Here is a 22,121-nt window from a genome sequence, read left to right as displayed (position 1 = left end):
TCCTTTGCATAGTTTATTCAAAGCAATGTTCTTTTTGTAGGGATATAGGAAGACTTAGCAAATACTATGCTTTTGTAACCTGGGAGTCATTTGACTCTACATGATATTTTCCTCCTGGGCATCTGTTCTCTCAACCTAAGCCTTAGCTGCCCTTACTTCCTAGCACCCCCAAAAGCAGGGTCCCAACGAGGGACGAGACAAACCCAGGGCAAGCAGTGAGTTGTGTGCTACCCTGGCATCGAGATGGGCCTGGCCAAAGTGCCTAATGCTTAACTATAAGTTAACAGCTTGATCATGAACAAATGTTGTCATGATCCAAACAGTGATAACTAGATTTGAACCCTGCTAGGGTGAGGAATGATTAATCTGGCCTGAGTGCTGTAGTCTGAGTCTGTTGGCAAGATGTTGCCAGGAGAGCTGCCTTGCAAGCCTCAATGTATCTCTTGCTATGTCCATATAAAAAGGACATTGCTCTGAATAAACTATGCAAAATACTCAAGGATAAGAGAAAAACAATATTTACAAGTCAACAGAATATTAAGAAAGAAGCTACAAATAAACAAAGAGGAATGGGAGCACTGTAATGGGAGTAACCCAATAAACCATAACTGCCTGAGGCTATGTTATCTTACAGACTAGTTACCAGAAAAAGAGATCTCCCTGCTTCCTATAAATTCTGACACTATTCTTATAATTTTGGAGGTAGAGAAATAAAAGATTAGAGTACCACATACTTGGATTTTTGGTGAGATTTCTCTTCCTGATATTCATATGACTGCCTTTTCACTGTTCTTTTAAAAGCCTGGGAGACCACATCTAAATCCAATTATCTCTCAAAGGCACCATGACTTTATATCTTCAAACTGGAGGCTAGGGTTGCACATATGAAATTGGGTAGCACATTCAGTACTCTAGTGTTTCAATTAAAGTAATCAACTCATGACCATTTATTCTATGGTTCTTTCCCCAATCCTTTCTGCCTGCTGTATTCTGCCAAACCTATTTATTTATACCACAAAAGGAATTTCTTTTTAAAAATGTGCTAGAGTCTGCCTCTCTCTCTCCTTTGCACACCCTCACCCCGTGAATTCATGAACACTTTGGCAATTTCAAACTTTGAGAAGGTGGAGCTGGGTTCTAAAGGCTGATATTGCTTCCATGTTGGACAATGTCCATACATTGGAGTCAAAGAAAACATCGACCTCATCCTACCCTTACTCATGTTTTACCACATTTCATCTCATTGTATCTTGGGATTTTTGAACTAATAATAGTTATGAGTGAGCTCTAAATGAACTCCTTCAAATAAACAGGAGAGATTCAAAACCATGCCATGAAATTTGATCAAACTATTTGGCATCCGAGAGTAACAGGCTTAAGGTGTTAGCTTACTGGGCTGAGTAGATTAATAACTTGCCTTGGGTAATAAGCTGAATTTCATCCAGAAATAAATCCTGTCTGATCTCTTGGTACAAGCCATGAGATTTTCCCCTACTAGTCTAGAGGCAAGGATTTTTGCCTTGTAATTGAGCTGCAAATTGACTCTGAGTAAGGCATATGTAGTGTATTTCAGAGTTTGGTTAATTTATGAATTGGGATCATGGGAGAAATATGACTTGCTTACTGTTATTAGAAATGTTATAGTTAAGAAGCATAATATCAAGCTAGAGCAGTGGTTCTTAGCCTGGGGATGATTTTACTATTCTTCCTTCCCTGTGGGAACAGTTGGACATATCTGAAGACAGTTTCACATGTTATAACTAAGAGGAAGTCCTTCATTGGATATTATCAGGGAATCTGCTAAATATTTTATAATGTAGAGAACCCGTCACCCCACAACATGGAATTATACAACCAGGTATTAATACTGCTGAGGAAGAAAAACACTAAAGTAAATAATCAGTAGCCAAAGATAATACCTAGGCTTCCATTTGGGTAGATTATTAAGCAAACAATAGGAATTACTCTTTTTTACTGGAGAGCTAGTGATAAAGACCTTAGTCCTTATATCAGTTTTTTTCTGCTGCCGTTATAACAAATGAAGTCACCAAATGAGGCTTACTCACCTAACTAGGTGACTTCAGCCATGCAAATGCATTATTCTCACCATATTCCTTCTGAAAGCTCTAGGGGAATCTGTTCCTTTCCTTTCACAACTTCTAGAGGCTACATTCCTTGGCTTAGGATTCTTTTCTGTCTTCAAGCTGAGAAATATCATCATATTCATTTCTTCTCTTGTTGGATATCTGCTTTGGGTGTAACTTCTGTCTTCATAGTGATCCATGTGGTTACAATAAGGTGAATCTGAATAATCGATGTTTATGTTCACATCTTAAGACCCTTAATCACATCTGGAAAATCATTTTTTTGGTGCCAAGAAAAGTAACATTATTAATTTGGGAAAGGGCATTAGGACATGATAACCCTGTGAAGTCATTATTTTTCTTTACACAATTTCTTCCTCTAGTAGAAAAATGAATGGAGCACCACGGACTTTATCCCCACTGTTAGTGGAATCTTGATAAAAAAGATAAAAATGATTTTAAACCATCAGAACAAGAATGCCTAAACTACACAGAAAGATAATTCACTCTGTAGAAGTTTCTGACTATTTGCTCAAGTCAATAAGGTATTTTTACATAAGGGTAACTGATTAGAATAGCTATAATTTCAGGATTCCCAAAGATGAAAGTGTTAAAATATACTTCAGGACTTCTATCATTTATTATTTAACCATTTTTTAAATTTTATTTTGAGCACCATGGTTTACAAAACTGTTACTGATGTGGTTTTATATATGAAGCTTCCAGCAGCACACCCCTCACCAGTGTCTTCCTCCCTTCACCATTTCCTAGTCACCCCCTCTCATTCCCACCTTGTGGTAAGCTTTCTTCTGAAAACCAGTTCCAGCTTTTGTTGCCTTTGAGCATTTGTTATTCTCCTCTACTGATTCTTTATATCCAGAATATGAAAAAGATCATTCTAACTCTCCTGGCTAACTTCACTCAGCATGATATTCTCCAAATCCATTTACACTGCAGAAAATTGCATCATTTCATCTTTTCTTAGAGCTGAGCCCTATTCCATTGTGTATGTGTACCACAATTTCTTTATCCAGTCAGCTGTTCTTGGACATTTGGGTTATTTCCAGATGTTTGTTTATTGAAAATAGTGCTGCAACAAAAATAGGGATTATAGAAGTCTTTTCTGAATAGTTTTTTTGGCCTTTGGGGTAGCTGCCAAGAATTGACTTTGTTAGTCATATGGGAACTCATTTCCTAGCTTTTTTTTAGAGGTATATATTTTTCTAAAAAATGTTAATTAGCAGTAAGTGAGGATCCCTCCCCCTTTTTTATATGTAGAGAATTGCACTCTTTTGTTTTTGTTTGTTTTGGGACACATTCAGCAATTTTCAGGGGTAACTTCTGGATCTACACTCATGAATTACTCCTGACAGTGCTTGTGGGACCACATAGGATGCCGGTGATTGAATTTGAGTCAGCCACATGCAAGCAAATGCCCTACCTGCTGAACTGTTGCTCCTACCCCACACATACAACCATTTTTTAAAGTTTGAACATCTAGTTTTTATTTTTTAAATCCATTTAATTATTATTTTTAAGAATACACTATTTTCATCAAGCATTAGCATGAATATCTAGGCCAGTCCTTCATAGCTTTCCAAAGCACACACTAAAAGTGAAGATAACATACACAGTTATCTGATTCATTGCACTTATTTAAGTATCTCTACACTTAGCAATGTGCTTTGGAAAGCAAAATTGTGTATGAAAAATGATGCCAGATAATCTTACAGAACGCTAGGAATTAAAATATATTTGACTCCCATCTACACACTAGGCAACAAGAAATACAAAATTCAAGGTAACTGAGTTAAACCTTAAGCTTATATTCTGCACCAGATAAAATTCAATGATGCAAAGCTAAATGCACAACAAGTACTTCTCTTTAGCTGATCCGGAAGGTACTTGTCCTACTTTTTATAGGTATTTTCATAACAACAAGGCTTCAATTTGCCTGACCTCTAAAAAAGTAAAAAATGTGGCACTCTACAAGAAAATTGCTTTCCCTACAACTGAGGCTTCAAATCCTAAGAAATCTTATCTTTTGTACCACGACATGATAGAAAGTGCACTGGCTCTCAAGTATAGGCCCCCATCTGGCCCCTTGTCTTGGGTTATAGGACCTTGGCTAAGTCACTTACTCTTGCCCAGGTCTCATTTCTTCATTTGTAAAGTGAGTTCAAAATGGTTCTAATTAGTCTCTGTGGTGTGAGGTGGTATCTCATGGTTGTTTTGATCTGCATCTCTCTGATGATTAGTGATGTAGAGCACTTTTTCATGTGCCTTTTGGCCATTCATATTTCTTCCTTGGTAAAGTTTCTGTTCATTTCTTTGCCCCATTTTTTGATGGGGTTGGCTGTTTTCTTCTTGTAGAGTTCAACCAGTGCTTTATATACCATTGATATTAACCCCTTATCTGATGGGTATTGTGTAAATATCCTTTCCCATTCTGTGGATAGTCTTTGTATTCTGGTCACTGTATCTTTTGCGGTGCAGAAGCTTTTTAGTTTAGAGACTAGCACACATCCAAAAGAACAAAAGCAACCGCTGTTGGAGAGGATGTGGGGAGAAAGGGACCCTTCTACACTGCTGATGGGAATGCCGACTGGTTCAGCCCTTCTGGAAAACAATATGGACGATTCTCAAAAAATTAGATATTGAGCTCCCATTTGACCCAGCAATACCACTGCTGGGAATATATCCCAGAGAGGCAAAAAAGTATAATCGAAATGACATCTGCACATGTATGTTCATCGCAGCACTGTTTACAATAGCCAGAATCTGGAAAAAACCCGAATGCCCTAGAACGGATGACTGGTTGAGAAAACTTTGGTACATCTATACAATGGAATACTATGCAGCTGTTAGAAAATAGGAGGTCATGAATTTTGTATTTAAGTGGATCGGAATTTTGTATTTAAGTGGAAACTTTTCATGCTGAGTGAAATGAGTCAGAAAGAGAGAGACGGACATAGAAAGATTGCACTCATCTATGGTATATAGAATAACAGAGTGGGAGACTAACATCCAAGAATTGTAGAAATAAGTACCAGGAGGTTGACCCCATGGCTTCGCAGCTGGCCTCACATTCTGGGGAAAGGGCAACTCAGAGAAGGGATCACCAACTTTAATGCAGTCGAAGGCCATGTGGGGGAAGGGAATTGCGGGCTGAATGAGGGTTAGAGACTGAGCACAGTGGCCACTCAACACCTTTATTGCAAACCACAACAGCTAATTAGAGAGAGAGAACAGAAGGGAATGCCCTGCCACAGTGGCAGGGTGGGGTGGGGGGGAGATGGGATTGGGGAGGGTGGGAGGGACGCTGGGTTTACTGGTGGTGGAGAATGGGCACTGGTGAAGGGATGGGGTCCCGAACTTTGTATGAAGGAAGCATAAGCACAAAAGTGTATACATCTGTAACTGTACCCTCACGGTGATTCACTAATTAAAAATAAATAAATTTAAATAAAACAAACAAACAAACAAAAAAAACCAAACTAATTAAACAGTCTAGAGAAACCAGAAAGTAGTTGAAAGCAAGCATGTACTGGGTGACTGGTGAGTGATGACTATACTGTCATCATTCCCTCTGTTACTGCCACAGGTCACGGACATGCTGCTTTTGCATGAATTTGCCAACTTGGAGTCAGGTTGCTTGCAAGTAGCTTTTATGGTTTCCTCATCTCCCCCTCAGGCTTGGAAGAACTTAGTATGCAGACCCACCCATTACAATTTCTCAGATCACATTTGGAATAATTTTCAATATCCTTAAATATGACTCACTTGTCATATAATTGGATGCTATAAAAGCCTCTCTCTCACTTTTATATATATAAAACTCAACTCAAAGGTATCATCTGAAAGGTGCTGACTCTACTGTTTTTCAAACCTGTTTCTAATGAAGTTTTTCACTTTGGAAACAATCCGTCATTTTCATGGAGCACACAGACCTGGCCGCACAGCCAAGTGAGAACTTTGACAACTCTTCCTTCCATTTATGCTTTTCCCCTTTGTCATTATTTTGCCTAGAGAAAAAAAATGGCATTGACATTCTTTGATCAACCTAATTCTTCTAGAAATTTGAGCACTAACCTCATTTTATGGTACAGTTTTATGAGGTTTTAATTTTATGGGCAATTGAGAAGCTTGGGTTTAACATCAGGGAAAACAGAGTGTGACTTTCACCTCTGTCACTTGCCAGTCCTTTGTGACTTTGGACAAGGCATTTACTATTTCTGTGTCTGAATTTATCAATTCGTAGTATGGAAGTTAAAATAAAGCTTCTCTAATAAAATTCTGGGAAATTAGATATAATACCAACAAGTAGAATATACATAATCAGTATTGCTGCATTATTATAAATCTGTCACTGTCATCCCATTGCTCATTGATTTGCTCAAGCGGGCACCAGTAATGTCTCCATTGTGAGACTTGTTACGTTCTGGAGAGCCCAGCAAGCTACCAAGAGTAGCTCGCCTGCATGGCAGAGCCTGGCAAGCTACCTGTGACTTATTTGATATGCCAAAAATTATAATTAATCATATTTTATTGTTATGGTTACATTACTATACTTCACTAATTTATGGCTGGGATAAATTTATCTGTTGAATCTAAAGTGTTTATTAATAAACCATGGCACACAAAGTATGTTATTATAAAGGTAAACTATTGAAAATTACTATTATTGTAGTTTTTTTGTGTGGGGACTCAGCTGCGTTCAGAGCTTACTCCTGCCTCTGTGCTCAGGGATCACTCCTGGCAGGACTTGAGAGACCATATGGGCTGTCAGGGAGGGAAACTTGGTTAGCCACATGCAAGGTTAGTGTCTTATCTGCTGTACTCTCTCCAGCTTCAATTATTGAAGCTTTTATAAACTTTAATTCAGTAGAGGTTATGTTATATACATTTCAAAGAGAGATAAATCAAGGTACAGAGCCTCATTCAAAGTCTGATATTCAGGGACAAATCTGAGATTTGAACCCAGACAATTATAAATGAAGATACATCTAAAATCTATCACAAAAGCAACTTTTGTGTGTCACTGATGTCATGGACACACAGAAGTTTCAGTTAAATTATCTGGAGCAAGAAAATGAGATTAAGGATATTTTATTGTATTTCTTATGGTCCCTCCCCTTCCAAGGTAGCATGCAAGCTGACTGGTATCCCAAAAGGTAGAAAGTAAAAATCCTTGATAAACTGACTTCTTAGGGGTGGAATAGCCAAGAAGTCAACATTTCAGAAATGACCATACTCCCATTTATTCAATCGTGCCAGTTCTTTACTAAGAATTACTGAAACCTTTTATTGTTTTGATGGCAACTTAAAGGACTTCTATTCATTAGCAACCTTGTACTCTTAAGAGATAAAAGAGCCTAAATTTAAAGATGTGGTTCAAGAATGCAACTTCTAAGATATAGCAAAGGCAAGAGATGACATCCCCATGCTTATTAGAGCCACTTTAGTCAGGCTGATTGGTTGAGAGATTCAGTGGATTCCTGGAAGTCAGTGATTGGATGACTCAATGCACAACTAAAATGGCACTTCCCTAAATAATATGCTTTGGTTTAGTACAAACTGCTGAACATAGCTACTGCATTATACAGGCAGTAGCAATAGATTTGAAAATCTCTCGAAGGTTTTCTTTAGTTTTAGTAGGTACCATTTATTGAGTACTTATCATGGGTTTTGTCCTCTTCATACTATTAATCAACAAATCTTTACATGAACACCTTAAAATAAATAGTGCTTGGGGCCCAAGCAATAGTGCTTTTGGGGCCTTGCACACAGCTGACTTGTGTTCAATCCTTAGCAACCCCATCGGATCCCCCAGGACTTCCAGGAGTGATTCCTGAGCTCAGAGCCAGAAATAAGCCCAGAACACAGGTTGGTGTGGCCCCCTCCCCAAATAAAAAAATAAGTAGTGCTAATACCAGCTTTTCACACATGAGGACGGATCAGTTTCCCAGGTAGAAGTCAAAGCTCAAACCCAGATTGATCAATGCTCTCTCCCCTTCGTCACTGCCATGTCAGTGGAAAGAACCAGCTCAGAAGAACTTTCACCAACAAGGAGGTTTTAGAAATATCACTTTGATTTTCTCACCCATATAATGAGCAGGTAGCCTAGACAATCTCTTCAGTTTCTTTGACCCTTTTAAAGATGTCCCCAGGAATGTATCACTGTCAAAATAAGAAAATTTTGTAAATATAAGAAAGGATAATAATTAAGAGAATCATCATATTTTTCAACTATTAGAATGAAAAGAATCATGCTGGTATTTAAAATATGAAAATCAAAACCAGAGGGCTTTATTAAGAAAGATATAGGCTGATTTGTGATACTAAATGCTCTAGAATAATTGTACTAAGCCAGTTCAGCAAATTTTCCAGCAAATTACTGTAGCATTCAGCAGTAGTGCTTGTAAAACTTTAAAATCACCCAGAATGTTTAAAAAACATTTAAATGCAGATGTTGGTACCACACATGGAGTTCAAATTCAGGAAGTTTGAGGGATCCAAGAATGTACATTACTAAGTAGTTCTAGCTGATGCGATCTTTGTTGGACAGCGATCACGTGATAAGCATACCACTGGTGTAGAGACTAGTATATTTCAGGTGAGGAGGGATTCAGAGGCACATCCACTCTCACCAACATCCAGGTGACTCTCTCTCTCTGCCACCTGCAAATATTTTTACCTTTGAGTTCTTCATCTGCCCTTAGCAAATGCTTAATATGGTAGCTGTGATAGATTCCAGTTCCTCATATTTCCTTTTTAAAAGCTGAGAAATCAAGACTTGCTTGTCCTGGAAACATTTTTTTCTTTCCTTCAAAATGTTTTCAGCATCATTTGTGTATTTTGAGCTAATCCCTCAGGGATGAAGGGGTGGATTAAGCCAATCAGAGCCTCTGAAAATAAAAGTGTGAGGTGAACATTCCCTGAATAGTTGACTGCAGAGGGCTGGGAGAAAAGTTTCCCCCCAAAATACCATGGACTGATTTCGGCTGCTTGAGTTAGGGATAGATAATAAAGACTTAAGCAACATGTTCTTATAGTTTTGTAACAAAATCTCTCATTTTTTTCCTTTTTGGGTCACACCTGGCGATGCTCAGGGATTTCTCCTGGCTCTGCACTCAGGAATTACTCCTGGTGTTGCTCGGGGGACCATATGGAATGCTGGGAATCGAACCTGGGTTGGCCGAGTGCAAGGCAAATACTCTACCTGCTGTGCTACCACTCCAGCCCAAAAAACTCTTGATAAAGTTGATGCTAAGGTCCATACCACATAGGTTATTGAGGAACAAGAACTATTTTTCTAATATTATTTAAATACCATAGTTTGCAAAGTTGCTCATAATACAGTTGTTTTGGGAATTCAGTCTTCTAACACCAATCCCACAACCAGCATGATCTTCCCTCCACAATTGTCCCCAATTTCTCCCCTCACCCCACAAGTCTATCCTCTTAGCAGGCACAGAATATTTCATATTGCTTGTTATAACAAAATGACAAATGGAATTATCAAAAAAGATACTTAAGTAAAATATATTTGTGAAACTTTTTATATCTCACAATGGTGTGTATGTGTGTATGTTTTAAAGAACTATGATTTACAAAGTTATTGAGAGTTGAGTTTTAGGCATAGAATGTGTCAACTTCCTTACACTAGTGTTCCCATTTTCCTTCCATACCCCAACCTATCTCCATCTGTCAATATTACAAAGTTTCTGTGGTTGCAGCTTAGATCTCATGTTTTCCATTTTGTAGTTTTGTTGAGTCTGTGTTTTGGATAAATGGCTATACCTCTCACCCATATCACTGGTATATTGAAGCCCTGGTGCCTGGAGCAGAAATATTTTAGAAGAGAGATCTGAGCCTCTGAATATGAACTGTACCAGTGATCTCTGCTCCATTTTTCTTACTTACTTAGTGAATAACAGGTGCTCTTCAGGTGGTCATGTAGCTCTCCCAGAGAAAGAGATCACAAAAAGGCAGTGTGACATTTTGTAACCTGGAAAAAAATCAAAACAACTCAACTGCTTAATTAAGGCAGTGGCTATTGGACAAGGTGTAAATAGCTCATTTTAAAATTCCAGATATTTATTTTGGCAAAAGACTTCTTATCATGCCTTTCAGGTGGGTTTACAGACCTCTAATGCTCTGCTTGATGGAAAATGCTTCATTTTATACAGGATTTGAGTAAGGTAAAGATTGCAATCTTCCTTCTACAGTCACTGAACCTGAGGTCAGCCTCTCAGTGAGTGCCCTCATGGGAATGGTTCGATTCAGCAAGTGCTTACTGTGCTCTGCTCAGTAGGTAACTAAGTTAATCAGGTGAAAAGGCCCAGCTGTGAAAAGTCTTGGGGTGAGGAAACAAATAGCTGAGAGTCAACACCATGTAAACAGGAAAAAGGTGGAGACAATGAAGGTGATAACGTGAGAGCATCTAAGTAGATTGTTTCTCTGGTGTTATAAACCTTGTGAACCAGACCTGGTACCATTTTACAGGGGTCAGAAAACTCCCATTTCTTCCTTGCCCACCTAAGTGATCTTAGGCTCACTTATGCTAGTGTGGAGAATTCTTGCTATTGTCCCAGATTCCTAGCACCCAATATACTGATTTATAAAAGAGAAAACTCGAAATGCAAAACTTCTTTGGGATGTTTGGCCATTTCGGCTTAACTTTGGCTTCTGACTGACACTCTCATAGTCTTCTTATTCATTCATTTTACTACATTTTACTAGTCCAGGCAGTACTCTGGGTGTCTGCCGTGAGCATTGACTGCCAGACTATAGGAATTATTCTCAGGGCCTTGGAATGATTGGGGGGGAATCATCATTGAGAGGCAAAGGGAAATACTTTCTAAATCAGAAAGAAATGTCTCAGAATCATTCCATTTTATTTTAGAAATACCTTGGACCACAAACTGGCTAAATTATGAGCCACAAAATAAATATAACATCAATAGACATACTAATATCTAATATTCTCAGGTTCTCATTATATACATGGTGCTTTTTAAAGGATTCCATATAATTGAAAACTCCTTAAATAATCAGGATAACTGTAATTAAAATTATTATTGTCTCTGTATCCCTGTGATCCAGATGGAGAAATTAAACCAAAGAGGTTAGGAACTTGGTCAAGGGCCCGTAGCGAGCAGTAACATACACTTAATTCAGTCTTCAGTAGGTGATTCTCAAACCTTAGCAAATAACAAATTTCCCAGGAGGGAGCAGAGGGTGTTGGGCCCCACTCTTAGCATCTCATATCAAGTTGATCTTGAATGAGGTCTAAGAATTTGTATTTATAGGATCACAGATCGTGATTGAATTTATAGGTCACAGTTCAAGACTGGGGTCTCTCTTTGAGAACCACCGTCTCACACAGAAAAGTTCCAGAGTTTACACATCAAACACAGTTCAGCATAAAGAATATTTATGGAAACATTGTGGAATATTGCTTGGCATTTATCATTTACACTGAAGTGATAGGATTCTGTGATTCAGGTCCAGGTCATTTTATCTCTCACTTCCAGACTACAATCTTTCACATAGCACATAATCCGGGTGCTTAAGGAAGACTTTCTATGCTGTAGTATGACTGTTAACTCCCTCTGCTCCAGTTATTTATTTTCAAAATAATTCTCTGCAATATCCTAAGTATCCTGTATGTGGGGGTAATAATTGAGTGGTTGACTAAGTAAAAGTACACATTTGAATAGAAGAATATAAAAATCTAGGAAGAGTGATAATCCTTTTCATAATGGACTTTTGCATTTTTGGTTGGCTATAAGATTGGTTAATTAGAAAAACAATTTATCAGTTCACCATGAAATTTAGTGTGGCCATGAATAAATATCACAACCCTCATCACTCCCAGCAAGAATGAAAACTAGTGGAGCACTTTCCCCATTGATCAGATGTTTCATCTCCAAACTGTTTCCAGGGGAGACAATCTTCCTCTTATGGACGATAATGTGTCTTAGGATGGTCATTTCAGTATTATCAGTTTTTCAATAGCAAACACAAATGATATATTACTTAAAAATTACCTATTGACAGTTTCCCAGAAGGCTCAGACAATAAACCTTTATAACCTCACAGCATCTGTTTGTTGGGAATTTGAGAGTAGGTTAGCTGGGTGGTTTTGAATCAAAGTCTGTGATAAGACAAGGGTGTTTATAAATGTCATCAGCACTGAAGTTTTCTGAAAGACTTACTGGGGATGGATGATCTATTTCCAAAAACAATTTACTGACATAGTTTATGGAAGAAATCCTCAATTTCTGATCTCTCCTTGGGTTACTTAAGTGCCTTCCTTGTATGTTAGTTGGCTATTCATTATATAAGTAAGTCAAGAAAGAACAAGGAGAAAATTGCCATGATTTTTAGAACACATGTATCCTCATTTCTGCATTGTCTTATAGAAAAACAGGTCAGTATTATTCAATGTGGGAGAGAAGTTCACAGGCAGAAGGAATAACTGGAGATTACCTTTGAAGAATGACATCAAAAGGTATAAAACTATGTCTTAAAAAACCTCTTCTCAGGTAGGGAAGGAGCAGTGGTCATAACAATATGCAGTCAATTCCTTTGGTTCCATGGCTATGCAAAATACCTATTTACATTCACACACACAAACTCACATCTAGAGACGTTTTATGAAAAATGAAAGTTAGGAGATCATGGGTGTAGAATACAAGGACATTATATTATATCATATATTACTGTATAAAATATGATGCATATTTATTTGTAATGGATATTTGGAGAAAACATTTTTGTTAGAAGTCAAACAAAATCCAAATAAAATGACAGAAAAGCAAATGAAAAGGAACTATTCAGACTTGAGTTCAATAAAAACACAATTCCTAACAAAAGTAAGCTAGTATTAGAATTTGATATTGCTTTTTGCCTCAGATTAATATCTCACTATGAATTAAACAGTACACATAGTTTTCCATATAAAAGTTTCCTAAAGCAGCAGTTTTCTTCAAGAGTTCATATCTCTGCTGTAATGCACAAATATTTGAAAGTTAAAGTTGGAAGTGCAGAAAATACATAGTGTCATCAATAGAAAATGTGTTCAGTAGGCAGAAAGAACAAAGAAACATAATGAACTCCATATTTCACTTTTAGAGGAAAAACTTATTTTATGTCACCAAAGGCATTTAAAATACTCCTAATTGATATGTTTTTTGTCTTGTAATAAAGCATCCCTTGTCTACAGAATCACAAAGTTGTTTGCAAACAACGAACAAATTCTGTTACCTGGATGATTTTACTAAATCACCAAGTTACTAGTTTAGATGGTTTTCTAAAAAAGAATAAGAAGATTTGTGAAGTAGCTAGAAAAATTAACCAAAATAACAATTATTTACTTAAGACTCAAAGACTAGCACTAAATTGTAAACTAGAACATTTAGAGGAGTCAAAACTTTTTTTTCTTTAAATCCAATTATTTTAAGCCCATGAATCTCAACTGCCATTTAAGGTGATATATATTCCCACCAGCAGTGTAGGAGGGTCCCTTTCTCTCCACATCCATGCCAACAGCAGTTGCTTTTATTATTTTGGATGTGTGCCAGTCTTTGTGGTGTGAGGTGGTATATCATAGTTGTTTTGATCAGCATCTCTCTGATGATTAGTGATGAAGAGCATTTTTGAAGAGCATTTTTTCATATGCCTTTTTGCCATTCATATTTCTTCCTTGAGAAAATTTCTGTTCATTTCTTCACCCCATTTTTTGATGGGGTTGGGAGTTTTCTTCTTGTAGATTCCAACCAGTGCCTTGTATATCCTTGATATCAGCCCCTTATCTGATGGGTATTTGGTGAATATTCTTTCCCATTCTGTAGATTGTCTTTGTATTTTGGTCACTGTATCTTTTGCAGTGCAGAAGCTTCTTAGTTTAATATAGTTTCATTTGATTATCTCTGTTTCCACTTGGTTGGTCAGTGGCACGTCATCTTTGAATATGACAATAGCTTCAATGTCGTGGAGAGTTTTGCCAACCTTGTCTCCAATGTACCTTGTGGATTCTGGTCTGATGTAGAGGTCTTTAATCCATTTTGATCTGAATTTTGTGCATGGTGATAGGTCTAGATCTAAACCCATTTTTTTACAAGTGGTTGTCCAGTTGTGCCAGCACTATTTGTTGAAGAGGCTTTCCTTGCTCCACTTCACATTTCTTGCTCCCTTATCAAAGATTAGATGTTCATACAAATGGGGTTGTGTGTAAGGATATGCCACCCTGCTCCATTGGTCTGCGGATCTGCCTTTGGACCAGTACCATGCTGTTTTGATTATTACCACTTTATAGTAGAGTTTGAGGTTGGGGAGGGTGATGCCTCCCATCATTATTTCCCCAAGAATCGCTTTAGCTATTCGTGGGCATTTATTATTCCATATGAATTTCAGAAATGTTTGCTCCATTTCTTTGAAGTTTTTCATGGGCATCCTTATAGGGATCGTATTGAATCTGTACAGGGCTTTGGGGAGTATTGCCATTTTGACAATGTTCATTCTTCCTATCCATGAGCAGGGAATAAGAAAGGGACCCTCCTACACTGCTGGTGAGAATGCCACCGGGTTCAACCCATTTGGAAAACAGTATGGTCACTTCTCAAAAAATTAGAAATTGAGCTCCCATTAAACCAGGCAATACCACTTCTGGGAATATATCCCAGAGAGGCAAAAAAGTATAGTCGAAATGACATCTGCACTCGAATGTTCATTGCAGCACTGTTTACAATAGCCAGAATCTGGAAAAAACCCGAGTGCCCATGAACAGATGACTGGTTACAGAAACACTGGTACATCTACACAATGGAATACTATGCTGCTGTTAGAAAAGATGAAGTCATGACCTTTGCATATAAGTGGATAAACATGGAAAGTATCATGCTAAGTGAAATGAGTCAGAAAGAGAGAGACCGACATAGAAAGATTGCACTCATCTGTGGAATATAAAATAAAATTACAGAATAGGAGACTAACACCCAAGAATAGTAGAGATAAGTACCAGGAGGTTGTCTCCAAGGCTTGAAAGCTGACCCCACACACTGGAGGAAGGGGAAGCTCACATAGAGAAGGGAACATCAGGTAAATCAGGAACATCCCGAGGACTCACACGGGATGGGAGATGCACGCTGAAAATAGAATATAGACCAAATACGATGGCCATGCAGTGCCTCTGTTGCAAACCACAACACCCAACAGGAGATAGAGAACAAAAGGGAATGCCCTGCGACAGAGGTAGGGTGGGGTGGGGGAGGTGGGGTGGGAGGGTAGGAGGGATACTGGGAACATTAGTGGAAGTGACTGGGCACTGGTGGAGGGATATAAACAAAATGGAAACATGAAAGTTCATAAGTTTGTAACTGTAACTCATGGTGATTCACTAATAAAAAATATAAAATAAAAAAAGGATGCTTAGTAACTTAGAAAGTGCTAAACAAAAAGATTAAAAAATGAAGTGATGTGCAGGAACAAATTTAAAATCTTTCAATCATTGTATGACTAATATATAGGTCATCCTACATATGGCTCACTAGTGATGAAGACAATATCTAAGGCATTCTATCTTCTTTAAATACAAGGTAACCCCAGAAAATATATGCATGACTATAATGCAGTGGAAATTTCTATGGGAGTTTTTTTTTAAAGTTTAGTTTTGACTTCTATAGTAATAGTGTTCCAGAACTACTAAGGCAATTCACGAAAGGCTTTAGTTGTCACAGCAGACCTCAAGGAATACTAGATCAGTATAATGGGTGGGAGGTGGCTTGGATCAAATAAAATATGGTTGTTTGTATTCAGCTTATATGTGCTATTGTGGGCTGGATGGTGTCTTCTTTTTTAAAATTTTTTATTAAATCGCCATGTGGAAAGTTACAAAGCTTTCAGGCTTAAGTCTCAGTTACACAATGCTCAAACACCCATCCCTTCACCAGTGCACATATTGCACCACAAAGAACCACAGTAAACCTCCCCCACGCCCCCCGTCTCCCCAGCCCCCCACCCCACCTGTGTAGATGATAAATTTCACTTTACTTTCTCTTTATTTTGATTACATTCAATATTTCAAGAAAAAAACTCATTAATATTGTTAGAGTCCCCCCACCAAGTCAGACTGGCTGGAAAGGAAGCATTTGATAATTTGTTTTCCATTGCTGAGAATGAAGAGATATGAGGTCGTGTGGCTACAATAGTGCACTGAGGTATTGGATTTCTGTATTTTAGTATTTTAGTAACTAAGTCCAGAGAAATTTCTGCCAGAAGTTGCATCATTGCAAACTCGTACCTCTCTGCTACAGTATATTCCACATATGAATGCTATCTTTCTATGTCTGTCTCTTTCTGACTCATTTCACTCAACATGATACTTTCCATGTTGATCCACTTATATGCAAATTTCATGACTTCATGTTTTCTAACAGCTGCATAGTATTCCATTGTGTAGATGTACCAGAGTTTCTTTAACCAGTCATCTGTTTTTGGGCACTCCAGTTTTTTTCAGATTGTGGCTGTTGTAAACAGTGCTGCAATGAACATAGAAATGCAAATGTCATTTCTACTATACCTTTTTGCCTCTTTGGGATATATTCCTAGCAATGGTATTTCTGGGTCAAATGGGAGCTGAATTTCTAATTTTTTTGAGAATCGTCCACATTGTTTTCCAAAAGGGCAGAACAAGTCGGCATTCCCACCAGCAGTGAAGAGTCCCTTTCTCCCCACAACCACACCAACACCGGTTGCTTTTGTTTTTTTTGGATGTGGGCCAGTCTCTGTGGTGTGAGATGGTATCTCATTGTTGTTTTGATATGCATCTCCCTGATGATTAGTGATGTTGAGCATTTTCTCATGTGCCTCTCAGCCATTCGGATTTATTCTTTGGGGAAGTTTCCGTTCATTTCATCACCCCATTTTTGATTGGGTTGGCATTTTCTTCTTGTGGAGTTCAACCAGTGCATTGTATATCCTTGATATCAACCCCTTATCAGATGGGTATTGGGTAAATATCTTTTCCCATTCTGTAGGCTGTCTTTGTACTTTGGTCACTATATCTTTTGAGGTGCAGATGTTTCTTAGTTTAAGGTACTCCCATTTATTTATCTCTGTTTTCACTTGCTTGGCCAGTGGTGATCCAGCTTTGAAGATACTGTTGGCTACAATGTTGTGGAGGGGTTTGCCGACCTTGTGTTCAATGTACCTTAGGGATTCTGGTCTGATGTTGAGGTCTTTAATCCATTTTGATCTGACTTTTGTATATGGTGATTGGTGGAGATCTGAGTCCATTTTTTGCATATAGCTGTCCAGTTTTGCCAGCACAATTTGTTAAACATGCTTTCCTTGCTCCACTTCACATTTATTGCTCCCTTATCAAAGATTAGATAATCATATATTTGGGGTGGTGTGTCAGAATATTCAACACTGTTCCATTGGTCTTCAGCTCTACCTTTGTTCCAACACCATGCTGTTTTAATGACTACCGCTTTGTAGTAGAGTTGGAAGTTGGGGAGGTTGATTTCTCCCATTTTCTTTTTCCGAAGAATTGATTTAGCTGTTCCTGGGTGCTTATTGTTCCATATGAATTTCAGGAGTGCTTGCTCCATTTCTTTGAAGAATGTCAAGGGTATCTTTATAGGGATCTCATTGAATCTGTACAATGCTTTGGGGAGTATAGTTATTTTGATAATATTAATTCTTCCAATACATGAGCAGGGGATACATTTCCATTCCCTCGTGTCCTCTTTTATTTCTTGAAGTAGAGTTTTGTAGTTTTCATTATACAAGTCTTTTACCTCCTAAGTTAAGTTGATTCCAAGGTATTTGATCATTTGAGGTAGAATTGTGAATGGGATTGCTTTTATCATGTCGTTTTCTTCTCTCTCATTATTTGCGTATAGGAAAGCCATGGGATTTTGGGTGTTGATTTTATAGCCTGAAACTTTACTACACAAGTCTATTGTTTCTAAAATTTTCTTGGTAGACATTTTAGGGTTCTCTAAATATAATATCATATCGTCTGCAAATAGTGAGAATTTGATTTCTTCCTTTCCTACCTGAATTCTATTAATGCCTTTTTTTTTGCCTAACCGCTCTTGCAAGTACTTCCAGTACTATATTGAACAGGAGTGGAGAGAGTGGGCATCCTTGTCTTGTCCTGATCTCAGAGGGAAGGCTCTTAGTTTTTCCCCATTGAGGGTGATGCTTGCCATAGGCTTGTGGTAGATGGCTTTAAGTATATTAAGAAAAGCCCCTTCTATACCCAATTTGGCAAGAGATTCATCATAAATGGGTGCTGGATCTTGTCAAATACTTTCTCTGCATCTATTGATATGATCATATGGTTCTTATATTTTCTTTTGTTGATATGATGGATTATGTTGATTGATTTCCAAATGTTAAACCATCCTTGCATCCCCGGGATGAATCCCACTTGGTCTTGGTGTATGATCTTTCTGATGAGTTGTTGAATCCTGTTTGCTATTATTTTGTTGAGAATCTTTGCATCCGTGTTCATCAGAGATATAGACCTGTAGTTTTCTTTTTCTGTGGTGCCTTTGTTTGCTTTTGGTATTGGGAGATATGAGCCTTGTAGAAACTGTTTGGGAGGGTTTCTGTTTTTTCAATTACCTGGAAAAGCTTGAGAAGAACTGGCAACGGGTCCTCCTTAAATGTTTGGAAGAATTCGCTATTGAATCAATCTGGACCTGTGCTTTTGTTTTGGGGAAGACTTTTGATTACAGTTTCCATTTCCTTGATATTAATAGGACTGTTCAAGTATTCCTGGTCTTCTTGGTTCAGTCTTGGGAGATTGTAGGAATCCAGGAATTTATCCATTTCTTCTAGGTTCTCTTCTTTCATGGCATATGGCTTTTCAAAGTAGTCTCTGATAATCTTTTGAATTTCTTTGGTTTCTGTTGTGATGTCCCCATTTTTATTTCTGATTCTGTTTATAAGGGCTCTTTCTCTGTCTTTCTTCGTGAGTCTTGCTAATGGTTTAATCAATCTTGTTCACTTTCTTGAAGAACCAGCTTTAGGTTTCATTGATCTTTCAGATTGTCTTTTGGTTTTCCATGTCGTTAATTTCTGCCCTAAGTTTTATTATCTCTTTTCTTCTGCCTGTTTTGGGCTCCTTTTGTTGGTCCTATTCTACGAACTTAAGCTGTGAAGTCACGTTATTTATGTGGGCCCTTTCTTCCTCCCTGAGGAATGCTTGCAGAGCTATAAATTTTCCAATTAACACGGCTTTAGCTGCATCCCACCGGTTCTGGTAGCTGGTGTCTTCATTCTGATTTGTTTCCAGGTACCTGTTGATTTCTTCCTTGATTTCCTTCCTGACCCACTCATTGTTCAACGTCGATTTGTTTAATTTTCAGGTGTTTGATTTGGTTTTCTGCGTCTGTGTGTGGTTAACTTCTATCTTCAGTGCATCATAATCTCAAAAGATTGTTGATACAATGTCTATCTTCCTGATTCTGTTGAGGTATGTTGTGTAGCCCAGCACATGGTCTTTTCTGGAACATGTTCTATGTGCACTGGAAAAGAATGTGTATTCCATTTTGGGGGGATATAAAGCCCTGTATAGATCTATCAGCCCTATCTCTTCTATTTCTTCCTTCAAAACCAGTATTTCCTTGGTGGGTTTTAATTTTCTTGATCTATCCAGAGGCGATAGGGAAGTGTTGACATCTCCAATTACTATTGTGTTGCTCGAGATGTCCTTCTTAAAGTCTATTAGCAGTTGTTGTATGAATTTGGCTAGTCCCTCATTGGGTGTGTACACGTTTAGTAGTGCGATTTCTTCCTGCTCTACCTATCCCTTAATTAATAAAACAAGGCCTTCCCTAGCCTTTCTAATCTTTTTCAACCTGAAATCTATGTTGTCCTATACTAGTAAGGCCAGCCCAGCTTTTTTGAGAGAGTTGTTTTCTTGCACGATTGTTTTCCATCCCTTGACTTTGAGTCTGTGTTTGTTCTAGTTATTCAGATGAGTTTCTTCCAGGTAGCAAAATGTTGGGTTCAGTCTCTGAATCCATTTTGCCACTCTGTGTCTCTTAATTGGTGAATTTAGACCATTTACATTAAGAGAGATTATTATTCTGGGATTTTGCGTCATCTTTCTGTAAGGGTTTGTTGTTCTTGTAGGGGTTTTTCTTGTCTTACAGTAGCCCCTTTAGTCCTTCTTTTAGGTTTGGTTTTGAGTCTATGAAGTTCCTGAGCTGTTGTTTATCCCCAAAATAGTGTATCATTCCTTCGAGTTTGAATGAGAGTTTAGCCGGATAAAGTATTCTTGGTGAAGCGTTCATTTCATTGAGTTTTTTCACTATATCTCACCATTGCCTTCGGGCTTGGAGGGTTTCCTCTGATAGGCTTGCTGTGAATCTAAGGGGTGCTCCTTTGTATGTGATTTCCTTCCTCGACCTTGCTGCTTGCAGTATAGTGTCTCTATCTTTGATGTCCATCATTGTAACTATGATATGTCTTGGGGTTTTTCTGTTAGGGTCTCTTTTAGCTGGCACCCTTCAGGTACCTTGTATCTGGATGCCTGCATTCTCCAGCTCTGGGAACTTTTCATTAATGATTTTTTTGACTGTGGCTTTTTCGTTGGGGTTGCTTCCCTGTCCTTATGGTACTCTAATGATTCCTATATTGTTCCTCTTGAAATCATCCCTTAGGACTCTGAGTCGCCCTAGAGCTATTTTGAGGTCCCTTCCCATTGTTTGTTGTTGCCTGTTGGCTTCTTGCAGCTGATCTTCAAGCTCACTGATTCTGTCTTCCGCTGCAGTCATTCTATTGTTGAGGGCAGCCACAGAGTTTTTTATTTTATCTAGCGACTCCTTCATTTATTTTTGTAGCTTTTTATTTCTGCTCTCATTTCTTCCCGTATTTTGTCGGCTGTCTGTTGTACTGTTTCTGTAAGGTTCTCCTTTAAGTTGTCAATCTTTCCATTGAATTCATTGAACATCTTGAGGATTTCAACTCTGAATTCTTTATCAGAGAGCTCAAGTTTGCAGGAAGTGCCTATCAAGGTTTCTGGACTCCTTTCATCATCCTCTGCTTGCAGTGGGGATTTGCGCTGTTTCTTCATGTTTGTTGTGGTCGTGGTATGGAAGAGGGACCTTCAAGATCCGTATCCCTGTTCCCTCTTGTTGCGAAAAAGGATTGTGGTTGGGCTCAGTCAATGGTGCTTGCTTTTTATTTTTCCCTTGTAGAACATGGCATCCTACTCAGATGTTCCTCTAATTCTTATGTGAAGCGTTGTGTTTTATTGTCCTACTGTTTATGGATAGCTAGGATGGTACTCTTGGACATGATATAGGTAATGAAGGCTGAGATGAAACAATATATTGATGGGTTTTAGGAGAATATCTACGTCCTCGTGAGCATTGGTCAACCTCAAAGGAGGCCACGCCCACTTTTGCTTAGGTCACGCTCCTTACGTTTAGGCCACGCCCCTTTCCCCACAATAGCAAAAAACACCTGTCCCTGAAGAGAGGATGCCTGTTGCACTTGGGGGCGGCGAGCCGGCCACTAGGGTGGCAGTCTGGGGTGGGGGTGGATGGTGTCTTCTTAATAAATTTATGTTTAAAGTCCTAGACCTGGTTTCTGTTAATATACTTTATTCGGACATAAGCTTTTATTGATGAGGTCATATTCAGTTATGTTGAGTTTTAAATCTAATGACTGTGCCTTTATACAAGGAGATATTTGAAGAACACGGGAGACACAGGGAGAAAAATTGTTATGACAGATACAGTGATCAGAATTGTTTAATCGCAAACCAAGAAATACTGAAAATATACCTGGCAATGAACTGAAGACAGTACGAGGCAGGAAATGTTCCTCCTCAAGAACTCAGAGCTAGCTTTGCTATTACACTGATCTTGGACTTCTAGCTTGTAGAAATATATTAGAAAATGTTTCTGAGGGTTCTTTTTTATTCAGGTGGGGAAGGTTAAGGTGAGGGAAGAAGGGCTACCAAGGGCTTCCAAGAAGTGTTCAGGGAACCTGGGTACCATTCAA

The sequence above is a fragment of the Sorex araneus genome, chromosome 4 (assembly GCF_027595985.1).
Source record: "Sorex araneus isolate mSorAra2 chromosome 4, mSorAra2.pri, whole genome shotgun sequence".
Taxonomy (NCBI): Eukaryota; Metazoa; Chordata; class Mammalia; order Eulipotyphla; family Soricidae; genus Sorex; species Sorex araneus.
Note: the sequence above shows the minus strand (reverse complement) of the source record.